Source organism: Nicotiana attenuata, unplaced genomic scaffold (genome assembly GCF_001879085.1).
Source record: "Nicotiana attenuata strain UT unplaced genomic scaffold, NIATTr2, whole genome shotgun sequence".
Lineage (NCBI taxonomy): Eukaryota > Viridiplantae > Streptophyta > Magnoliopsida > Solanales > Solanaceae > Nicotiana > Nicotiana attenuata.
In genome coordinates, this window is record NW_017670558.1 from 485,100 (window position 1) to 494,234 (window position 9,135).

At 44.9% G+C, this 9,135-nt stretch overlaps 1 non-coding gene across 1 annotated transcript; it reads right to left on the bottom strand.

The window, feature by feature from the left end:
• Positions 1–6,708: 6,708 nt before the first annotated feature.
• On the bottom strand, positions 6,709–6,782 carry TRNAM-CAU. Its single transcript has one exon. It is a non-coding gene; the product is annotated as a tRNA-Met (tRNA).
• Between the last annotated feature and the right edge of the window lie 2,353 nt (positions 6,783–9,135).

Consider the following 9,135-nt stretch of genomic DNA (forward strand, 5'->3'; position numbering starts at 1 on the left):
AGCGCAGTCGACTATATATTTATGGATCGGGCTACACGCTTCACCGGTTGTTATGAGATACCTATTGAGCGTGAGTGCTGAGTGTGGAAGTTGAGTCCGAGTGACTGAGAGGCTTGCCCGAGGGGCTATATATATATATGAGTGATACTTCGCCCGAGGCTTGTGTTACGAAAATACTGGTTTTCACTCTTCTTTATGCCTTTACTGAAAATGTTGAATAAACGTTTTAACAACTTTTCATTGAACTAATATTTTAACTGGTTGTTCAAAATTTATCTACTGATTTGATCTGATTATTTTCTCTGAGATTTTTATGTTATAATGCACTTATGTTTTTAAATGCTCGTCACTGCACTCAGCCTTTATTTATAATTGTTACTTACTCAGTTGGCGTACTCACGTTACTCCCTGCACCTTGTGTGCAGATCCAGGTGCCAGAGCATCCGAGTGAGAGTTGTCTCTTGCCTTCAGAGCATTTCGAAGATTGCGAGGTAGCTGCATGGCGTCCGCAGCCCTGCTTTTTTCCTTCCTATCTTCAGTATTACACATTTCATTCTTATTTTGTATTGAGAAGACAGTATCAGACTGTAGTATAGTGGCTCATGACTAGTGACACCGGGATCGGGCAGTGTTAATGTTTTTGTTTACTTGTGCGCTTATTTTGATACATTAGAATGAAAGATTTGTGATCATATATGATTAGTTAATGAATTAAGAAGAATACCTTTATATGTTAAGTGTTGAATCGGCTGGCCTAGCTCTGCGATAGGCGCCATCACGACCGGGGTGGTTTGGGGTCGTGACAAGTTGGTATCAGAGCCTAGGTTACATAGGTCTCACGGGTCATGAGCCAGTTTAGTAGAGTCTTGCGGATCGGTAAGGAGACGTCTGTACTTATCCCCGGGAGGCTTTTAGGAAAAGCTTCACATTCTTGAAATTCCTGTCGTGTGAATCTGTTGATTCTGGTACTAAACTTCTGTTATTCTATTCTCTTACAGATGGTGAGGACACGTGCTACCGGACAGGACGGACGACCATCACTACCACCAGTTGGGGCCACTAGAGGCCGAGGTCGCGGTCGAGGCCGTGGTAGGGGCAGGGGTGTAGCCCGCACAACAGCTAGGGCAGCACCTGCATATCCACCAATTGCCCCAGTTCACGATCAGGTCCCAGTTGTGGATGCTCCAGCAGGACCAGCTCAGGCGCCGACTGCGCCTATTGTTATTCCCGGCCTTTAGGAGACCTTGGCTAAGATCTTGACCATGTGCACTAGCCTTGCTCAGGCGGTCGCAGTTTCTACCGCAGCCGCTACTTCTCAGGCCGGGAGAGGCACTCAGACTCCCCCGCCCGCACACCTAAGCAGGTTGTTCAGGGATTGCAGACACCGGAGGCACCACCAGCCTAGCCGGTTGCACCTACTCAGGATTTTGTAGTACCAGTTATGTCTGAGGACGAGCAGTGTCGATTGGAGAGGTTTGGTAGACATCAGCCTCCGACTTTCAGTGGTGCAGAGGGCAAGGATGCCCAGGGTTTCTTGGACAAGTGTCAAAGGATTCTTCGTACAGCGGGTATTCTGGATACCATCGGGGTCGCATTTACTACTTTTCAGTTTTTTGGAGCTGCCTTCACTTGGTGGGAGGCTTATGAGAGGCGTAGGCCTGTTGGTGCAGCGCCCCTTACCTGGCAGCAGTTCTCCACTCTCTTTTTGGAGAAGTATGTGCCACAGTCTCGCAGGGAGGAGAAGGCAGTTCGAGCAGTTGCGTCAAGATGATATGACTGTGATGCAGTATGAGATGAGGTTCTCAAAGTTAGCTCGTCATGCTGTTTGGTTGGTTCCTACGGTTAGAGAGAGGATTAGGAGGTTCGTTCATGGCTTCACATATCAGCTTCGGATTCTCATGAGTTACAACCCCGATTCCCCCATTTATGCTCCCTTATATCTTGTTCAGTTGTATTTGATCATATCGTGTTGGTTGTGTTGTGTTCGGAGTGGTTTTAGAGTGGAATGAGACACTTAGTCTCTTAATTTGAAGCTTAGGTTGAAAAAGTCAACCGGATGTTGACTTATAAGTAAAAGGTCTCGGATGTGAATTCTGATGGTTCGAACAGCTTCTTTAGGTGATTTTGGACTTAGGAGCGTGTTCGGAATGTAATTTGGAGGTCCGTGGTAGATTTAGGTTTGAATTGGCAAAATTGGAATTTTGGCATTTTCCGGTCGGCAGTGGAAATCTTGATATCGAGGTCTGATTGGAATTTCGAAAATTGGAGTAGGTCCATTGTGTCATTTGTGATGTGTGTGCAAAAATTCAGGTCATTTGGATGAGGTTTGATAGGTTTCTACATCATTTGCGGAATTCAGAAGTTTTGGGATCCTTAGGCTTGAATCCGATGGTGATTTGATGTTTTGATGTCGTTTTGAGTGTTCCGAAGGTTGGAACAAGTTTGAATGGTGATATGTGACTTTTTGGCATGTTTGGTTGAGGTCTCGAGGGCCTCGGGTGAGTTTCGGGTGGTTAACGTGTAACGACCCGGCCGGTCGTTTCATGAGTTACCGCTCCATTTCCCCATTTCTGCTTCTTTATGTCTTGTTCAGCTATATAATGTGGTATCGTGTTGGTTAGTTTGGGTTCAGAGTGGTTTTGTAGAGAAATGAGACACTTAGTCTCTTTTGAGTAGGCTTGAGTTGGAAAAGTCAATCGGATATTGACTTATGTGAAAAAGGTCTCGGATGTGAATTTCGATGGTTCGGATAGCTTCATTAGGTGATTTGGGACTTAGGAGCTTGATCAGAATGTGTTTTGGAGGTCTGGAGTAGATTTAGGCTTGGATTGGCGAAAATGGAATTTTGACATTTTCCGGTTGGTAGTGGAAATTTTGATATAGGGGTTAGAATGGAATTCCGAAAATCGAAGTAGGTCCGTTGTGTCATTTGGGACGTGTGTGCAAAATTTCAAGTCATTCGGACGAGGTTTGATAGACTTTCTGATCGAAAGCGGAATTTGGAAGTTTTGGAATTTCAGAGGCTTGAATCCGATGATGATTTGATGTTTTGATGTTGTTTTGAGCGTTCTGAAGGTTGGAACAAGTTTGAATGATGTTATGGGATATGTTGGCATGTTTGGTTGAGGTCCCGAGGGCCTCGGGTGAGTTTCGGGTGGTTAAACAGATCAAATTCTTATTTTGAAAGTTGCAGATTCTCTTAAGTTTTGTTGCAGACATTTTGTTCTTCGCGATCGCGTAGAAGGGTCTGCGATCACGTAGGCCTAGTTGGCCTGAGGTGAGATTTGTTCTACGCAATCGCAAAGGTCAGGACGCGATCGCGATTGGCTGTGAAGTTGTTGTTCGCGAACGCGTGGCAAGGGTCGCGTTCGCGTAGAAGGGAATGAGCTGGTGTGAAGTGGTGAGGTTTGTTCTATGCGATCGCATAAGGTTAAATGAGGGCAGTTAGTTTTTGTGCTTCGCGATCGCGAGGTTGTTTCCGCGATCGCGATTAAGGAATTTAAATCTCTGGGCAGAATGTTTTATTAGGGGACTTCGCGACTTTTGGCCATATTTCATCATTGTTGAGCTGTTTTGGAGCTTTTTGGGTGAGATTGAAGAGGGATTCGAAGGGAAACACTTGGAGGTAAGATTATTGAACCTAAAACTCGAATCTATGTTGATTTTCAACTGTTTAAGTATGAAATTTATGAGATTAAGGGTTAAAAATTGGGAGTTAGGGCTTGAAATTAGAGACTTTGATTTGAGGATTTGACGGGTCGTTTGTGGTCGAATTTTGATGTATTTAATATGTATGAACTCGTGAGAGTGTAAGGATTCTAGTTTTGTGATTATTATCGGAATCCGAAACGTGGGCCCGGGGTTCGGGTTTGGGCCAATTTCGGGATTTTTGATGTAATTTGATTTTTTTCGCATGGGCTTCGTTCCCTTAGCATATATTGATGTTATAATTCTGATTTTGGATAGATTCGACGCGAGTTGAGGCCGTGTCGAGAGACAAGGGCGTCGCGGAGTAGTATTTCATCCGGTTTGAGGTAAGTAACCATTGTAAATCATGACCTGAGGGTATGAAACCCCGGTATTTCGTATTGTTTTGATAAATGAGGTGACGCACATGCTAGGTGATGAGTGTGTGGGCGTGCACCGGTAGGGATTGTGACCTGGTCCGTCCCGTAGCGGCTATTAAGCCGCGTATTTGATTTGAAATCTTATGATATTCTGTATTTTAGAGATGTATACTATATTTTGGGTTGTACGCCGTGTTTGGGGCCTTGTGCTGACCTGTTTAGACCCTTAGGGGTATTTTTACTACTTTCCTCACTCTATTTGATTTGAAAGCATATCCTCAGTCATGTTTACCTGTTTATTGTTTAAAACCGATTTCATTACTATACTTCTTAATATGTGAAAACTGTTTGGGCTGAGTTCCTTGATTTTCATCGATATGCTCGAGAGGCCGTGAGGTTAATGACTGAGAGAGGTTGAGGACCTAATGGTGAGGATTATATATACATTATGGATCGGGCTGCACGCCGCAGTGATATTATATATATATATATATATATATATATATATATATATATATATATATATATATATATATATATATATATATATTATAGATCGGGCTGCACCCGCAGCGATACTTATATGGATCGGGCTGCACACCACAGCAACATGTATTGGATCGGGCTGCGCGCCGCAGCGATATGACGCTTGGGTTGTAAGAGCCCCTCCGGAGTCTGTACACCCCCAGTGAGCATAGTCGACTATATATTACGGATTGGGCTGCACTCCATAGCGGTTATTATTATTATTGTGAGATATCTATTGAGCCGGAGTGCTGAGTGTGAGTACTAATTGACGAGAGCTGAGTCACGAGTGACTGAGAGGCTTGCCCGAGGGGCTATACTTATGAGTGATACCTTTCCCGAGGGGCTTATTTATGACATTATGCTGCTTTCACTCTTCTTTTATACTGAACCTTTGTTGAAAAATGTTGAATAAATGTCTTAAAAGAATTTTAATAGAAACAAGAGTTTTACGAGATAACCGATTATTAAACTGCAGATTTGACTTGATATTTCTGTTGAGATTCCTTATATGATTTTAAATGCTCATCACTGCACTCAGACTTTGTTTACTTTAGTTGCTTACTGAGTTGGCGTACTCATGTTACTCCCTGCACCCTGTGTGCCGATCCAGGTGCCCGAGCATCAGAGTGAGAGCTTCCAGCACTCTCAGAGTTTATTCGGAGATCGCAAGGTAGCTGCACGACATTCGCAGCCCTGCCTTCCTCCTTCCTATCTTAGCATTTTGTTATTTTAGACTATTTTGTATTATTCAGAGAGTGCTTTGGTTGTACTTAGAGGCTCATGACTAGTGACACCAGATTCGGGCTGTGTTAGTATATTTGGTTTTGGTTTTCCACATACTTCTGTTGGTTTATATAAGACATATGAAGAATTTGAGACTTAACTGTTTTAGAAAGATGAAATTATAAAAAGGAAATTCGATGTGGTAAATGTTGGATTGGCTTGCCTAGTATTGTGATAGGCACCATCACGACCGGGGTATTTGGGGTCGTGACAAGTTGGTATTAGAGCCTAGGCTACATAAGTCTCACAGGTCATGAGCCGGTTTAGTAGAGTCTCGCGGATCGGTACGGAGACGTCTGTACTTATCCTAGGGAGGCTGCAGAACCTTTAGGGAAAACTTCACATTCTTGAAATTCCTGACGTGCAAATCTGTTGATTCTAGTACTAAACTTCTGTTATTCTATTCTCTCACAGATGGTGAGGACACGTGCTACCAGTCAGGACGGACGACCACCGTTTGGGGCCACTAGAGGCCGAGGTCGCGAACGAGGCCGTGGTAGGGGCAGGGGTGTAGCCCGTACAGCAGATGGGGAAGCACCTGCAGATCCACCAGCCGCCCCAGTTCATGATCAGATTCCAGTGGGGGATGATCCAGCGGGACCAGCTCAGGCACCCGTAGTGCCTATTGTCATTCCGGGTCTTCAGGAGACCTTGGCTCAAATCTTGACCGTGTGCACTAGTCTTGCTCAGGCGGTCTTAGTTTCTACTACCGCAACCACTTCTCAGGCCGGGGGAGGCACTCAGACTCCCGCCGCCTGCACACCCGAGCAGATTGTTCAGGGATTGCAGACACTGGAGGCACCACCAGCCTAGTCGATTGCACCCGCTCAGGGTTTTGTAGTACCAGTTGTGCCTGAGGACGAGCAACGTCGGTTGGAGACGTTTGGTAGACTTCAGCCTCCGACTTTCAGTGGTATAGAGGGCGAGGATGCCTAGGGTTTCTTGGACAAGTGTTAGAGGATTCTTCGTACAACGAGTATTCTGGAGACCAACGGGGTAGCATTTACTAATTTTCGAGTTTTCTGGAGCTTGCNCAAAGAAGAGTTCGACCCAATGCTTTATTTCTGTCCTATTGATCCTGATTCGACATTAGAAGTATATTGATTTTTCCCTAACTAACCGAATACTTTTGTCTGTAAATACTGCATATTTGATTCCATCCATAAATCGATTTTCTTTCCCTATGAGTTATAGTCTCAATAAGAATGCTAGTTCTTACTGTTCATATATTATGATATGAATATACCACATCAATTCGTTATGTATGGATGATGAGATTCCATTGATACAGAGCCAATTCCAATAGACTTATTGGAGGGTCCCATTGGCGTGCATCCAGTAGGAATTGAACCTACGAATTCGCCAATTATGAGTTGGGCGCTTTAACCATTCAGCCATGGATGCTTAGCGGGGATCCTCGTACATGGTGAATAACCAAATTCCAATTGAAATGAAATCTTTAGGATATCTTAGCAGAGGAGTCAGACCTCGACTTTAGCTCCAGTTACTTCACCACCCGCTCAGGCAGCTAGGGGTGGGGGTCAGTCAGCTAGGGGCTGCCCTAGAGGGGGAGGTCGATCAGGTGGTGGTCAATCCCGTTTTTATGCACTCCCAGCCAGACCAGATGCTATTGCTTCAGATGCTCTAATTACAGGTATTGTCTCAGTCTGCCACAGAGATGCCTCTGTATTATTTGATACCGGTTCCACTTTTTCGTATGTGTCATCATATTTTGCTCGTTATTTTGATATGCCCCGTGAGTCTCTTGTTTCATCTATTCGTGTATCTACTCCGTTGGGCGATACTATTGTGGTGGACCGCGTATATCGGTTGTGTGTGGTGACTATTGGGGGTCTGGAGACCCGAATGGACCTTTTGTTGCTTTGTATGGTGGACTTTGATGTGATATTAGGCATGGATTGGCTATCTCCTTGTCGTGCTATATTGGACTGTCATGCTAAGATAGTGACGTTGGCTATGCCGGGTGTGCCACGGATTGAGTGGCGAGGTTCGACTGATTTTGTCCCCAGTAGGGTGATCTCATTTCTGAAGGCCCAGCGAATGGTTGGGAAGGGTTGTCTTTCATACTTAGCGTTTGTGAGGGATGTAAGTGAAGAGACTCCTAGTATTGATTCTGTTCCTGTAGTGAGGGATTTTCCCGATGTGTTTCCTGCAGACCTGCCGGGCATGCCACCGGACAGGGATATTGACTTTGGTATTAATTTGGTGCCAAGCACTCATCCCATTTCTATTCTATCGTATCGTATGGCACCGGCGGAGTAGAAAGAGTTGAAGGAGCACCTTCAGGAACTCCTTGATAAGTGGTTCATTCGGCCTAGTGTGTGGTCTTGGGGTGCGCCTGTTCTATTTATGAAAAAGAAGGATGGCACGATGAGAGTGTGCATTGATTATAGGCAGTTGAACAAAGTTACAATCAAGAACAAGTACCCTTTGCCTCACATTGATGATTTATTCGACCAGCTTCAGGGAGCGAGAGTGTTCTCCAAGATGATCTCCGTTTAGGGTATCACCAGTTGAAGATCAGGGACTCGGATATTCTTAAGACAACTTTTAGGACCCGATATGGTCATTATGAGTTCCCTGTGATGTGTTTTGGGCTGACCAATGCCCCAACAGCGTTCATGCATTTGATGAACATCGTGTTTCGGCCTTATCTCAACTCGTTCGTGATTGTTTTCATTGATGATATTCTGGTGTACTCGCGTAGTCAGGAGGAGCACGCGGAGCATTTGAGAGTTGTGTTGCAGAGACTGAGGGAGGAGAAGCTTTATGCAAAGTTCTCCAAATGTGTTTTTGGCTCAATTCAGTGGCTTTCTTGGGGCACGTGGTGTCCAGTGAAGGTATTCAGGTTGATCCGAAGAAGATAGAGGCGGTTCAGAGTTAGCCCAGACCGTCCTCAGCCATAGAGATTCGCAGCTTCTTTGGTTTGGCGGGCTATTACTGTCGGTTCGTTTAGGGATTTTCATCTATTGTATCACCCTTGACCAAATTGAATCAAAAGGGTGCTTTATTCAGGTGGTCGGATGAGTGTGAGGTGACCTTTCAGAAGCTCAAGACTGCTTTGACCACAGCTCAAGTGTTAGTTTTGCCATCAGCTTTAGGTTCATATATAGTGTATTGTGATGCGTCGAGAGTTGGTATTGGGTGTGTGTTGATGCAGGAGGGTAGAGTTATTGCTTATGCTTCTCGTCAGTAGAAGCCCATTGAGAAGAACTACCCTGTTCATGATTTGGGATTGGCTGCCATTGTTCACGCGTTGAAGATTTAGAGGCATTATCTGTATGGTGTGTCTTGTGAGGTGTTTACTGATCATTGTAGCCTTCAGCACTTGTTCAAGCAGAAGGATCTTAATTTGAGGCAGCAGAGATAGCTGGAGCTGCTAAAAGACTATGATATTACTATCTTGTACCATCCGGGGAAGGCCAATGTAGTGGCCGATGCCTTGAGTAGGAAGGCGGTGAGTATGGGGAGTTTGGCGTATATTCTTGTTGGGGAGAGACCTCTTGTAGTTGATGTTCAGGCCATGGCCAATCGGTTCGTGAGGTTGGATATTTCAAAGCCCAGTCGGGTCTTAGCTTGTGTGATTTCTCGGTCTTCCTTATTTGATCGCAACATAGAGCGCCAGTATGATAATCCTCATTTACTTGTCCTTAAGGACAGAGTTCAGCACGACGATGCTAGAGATGTGACTATTGGTGATGATGGGGTATTGAGGATGCAGGGCCGGATATGCGTG